Source organism: Chionomys nivalis, unplaced genomic scaffold, assembly GCF_950005125.1.
Source record: "Chionomys nivalis unplaced genomic scaffold, mChiNiv1.1 scaffold_74, whole genome shotgun sequence".
Classification (NCBI taxonomy): domain Eukaryota; kingdom Metazoa; phylum Chordata; class Mammalia; order Rodentia; family Cricetidae; genus Chionomys; species Chionomys nivalis.
Genome location: NW_026646978.1, coordinates 27,238 through 30,000, shown reverse-complemented (window position 1 = coordinate 30,000; position 2,763 = coordinate 27,238).

The window sequence follows — 2,763 nt, the reverse complement described above, 5'->3', positions numbered from 1 at the left end:
CGACGCACGCACGCGACGCGCGCAGCGAGGCCGCGGTCCGCGGGAACGGCAAAGACGGGGAAGCGCGGGAGGGACCGCTCGCGGCGGGCACGGACGGCGGACGGGTGGGACCCGGGAGCCCACCGCCACCCAGCCCCGCTCTCTTCCCTGCTCGGCTCCGCGCCCCGACCGAGGCGCGTACGCACCCTCGGGGGAGCGGGGGGATCGGGGTCCCGCGGCACTCGGGCGCGCGCACACGCGGCCCCTTCGTTCCCCGCCACGGGTAACACGTCCCGGGCTCCGGCACGACACGCCGGCGTCACGACACGCTCTCTTGTCCCGCGTGGTTCCTCCCCGGACTCGGAGCGAGGAGGCGCGGGCCGCAGTGGGCGACACAAACGCTCGGGTTTCCCCCCCCAAAGACGGGACGCGGCGAGGGGCACCCGGCCGAAGCTACGCGCATCGGGAGGTCAGGGCGTGCTGGGGCGACCAGGCGGGCCGACGGGAGACCCCAAGCACGCCCGCTCATCGGATCGCTAGAGAAGGCACTTTTTTCTCACTGAGGGCGGGCGGGACGGACCCGGCCCGACGAGCCTCCGGCCGCGGCAGCGCAAGAGCCGGGGGAGCGACACACACACCGCTCGATGATCTCGAGCGCAGCGAGGCGGGGGGGCCTGCGGTATCGGCAAGGCTCTTACTTCCTTTCCGGGGCGCGTTCTTGAGCGTTCGCGGACACAGGGGACCGGACCGAGAGAAAACATAATGCACAAAGCGGTCCCCCGAGAGCCAGGCCTGCCTCTCCAGGAACACCCACCGGGTCTAACACCAGGCGGGGAGGCATTCTCGTCAATCGACAGACCACCCACCTTTAACGGTGAGAAGAAAAAAGGCCGGCCGCGACCGCTCAACACCACACAGCGCTCACAGCCTACGGGAGAAGGCAGCGCACGGTGGGCCGCTCGCCCGACGTCCTCCGCTCACGGAGGGGAACCTCAGAGAGCCTCTTACCGCTTCGCCTCGACCCCCTTCATCATCGGGGTCATCTTAACCCAACGAGAGCACACCTCGCAGAGGAACACCGCTAAAGGCCGGACCGCGCACAGGAGGCACACACGTCAGAGAACCGGGAAACGCCGCCGCCGCTCAGAACCGGGCACCTCTGAAGATCGGCCTGGAACGCTCCAGGAGCACCAACGAGGATGGCAAGCAAGACGCGTGCACGCGAGCCCGCTCGGGAGGGACACACGTGACGCGGCACATCAGCCGACCCTCCCCCGGCTCGGAGGGAGGAGGGCTAAACAGACCACACACGGTGGGCAGAGTGAAACGCGCGACGGGGGGAACAGAGCCCCCGGCGCGCCTCACAGGAACCCCCACGAACCACAGCGAGCAGTGCGGAGGGGCTTTCACAGGGCTCAGGCCGGATAACCGCACCCCTGCCTTCCACACACCACCGGTAAAAGGTGGGGAGGAGAGACGAGGGGCCCGCTGGCAGAACGAGAAGAGCGGCCGCCATTCGCCATGAATGTCCGTCCCTCGCCTGGCGCGGCTTAGGCCTCCGGCCCGAATGAACACAGAGCGAGGGCACCACATCGATCGACAAAGCAGAACCGGGAAGAAACGAGCGAGAGAGCACCAACACATGCCACCAAAAAAAAAAAAAAAAAAAAAAAAAAAAATTGAAAAAAAAAATTGAAAAAAAAAAAAAGGAAAACCCTTCACACCTCCACAACCAAAAAAAACAGCGGTGGGGTCCACGGGGAAATCCAAAAAAAAATGTGCACTCGGGAGGCACATAAGGCAGCAGAAGGGTCAGACTGAGTAACCCTCCCCCCCCCGCAAGGACTCATGGAGGCTCGGGAGCTCCACAACGAGGGAGGGGGAAAACAGTGCGCTCGGGAGGCACTGGGGAAGCAGAGGACCGGGGGACCCACCCAAGTCCATGGAGACTCGGGAGCTCCACGATCTGATCCCAAAAAAAAAAAAAAAAAAAAAAAAAAAAAAAAGCAAGCACCGGGACGGTAAGGGAGAAGCATCGAGAGACAGTTCCCACCATCCAAACGGCACGGGCGACAGACCACAAAGCGGGGACGCCTGACACGCTTCACCACTGGCAAAAAAAAAGCAAGGAAGCCAGTCACCTCAGAAAGCCACTCGGGAAAGCACGCACGGGCCCAGTCCCAAAAGGCAGCGAGAAACCCGGGGACAGCAGGCTGGGCTAGGCGGGAGAAAAAGCACCCAGCGAGCGAGGCTCAGAAGAGAGACCGCCACCTAGCGTCCTTTAATGTCACCCAATTAAAGGACAGCGTGTCAGCACCTATCTGCAGGTACAATAAGGACAGATAGTAACCATTAGAAGAATGACAACAGGTCCGGGGAGTCATTCACAGACCACACAGAACTCCTGAAAGTGAGGCTGGGTGAAATGTCCCAAAAATGTCCCCATAAACAAGAGAACCGACCCTCAAAGGAACAACTGGTCGACCTCATAACCATGACAGGACCGAGAGAGCGAGGTGGACATGCCAGAAAGCCGGGCGCCCAGCCTCCTCCCGGCCGAAGACCCTGCGACCAGCCGCTAGGGATGGAGACGGGCAAGAAGAAAAACTTGGGGGAAAAAAAAAAATAAAATCTCGAGTCCAAGAAACCGGGGACCAGTGAACAGGGAAGCCGGGACCACCACCTCCTCTCGGCCTCAGAATGGCAAGGCCCGCCGCTGAGGACCGAGGGTTCTGGCAAGAGGAAAAAAAAAAAAAATTCATAAAAAGCTCCGAGAGTCCGAAC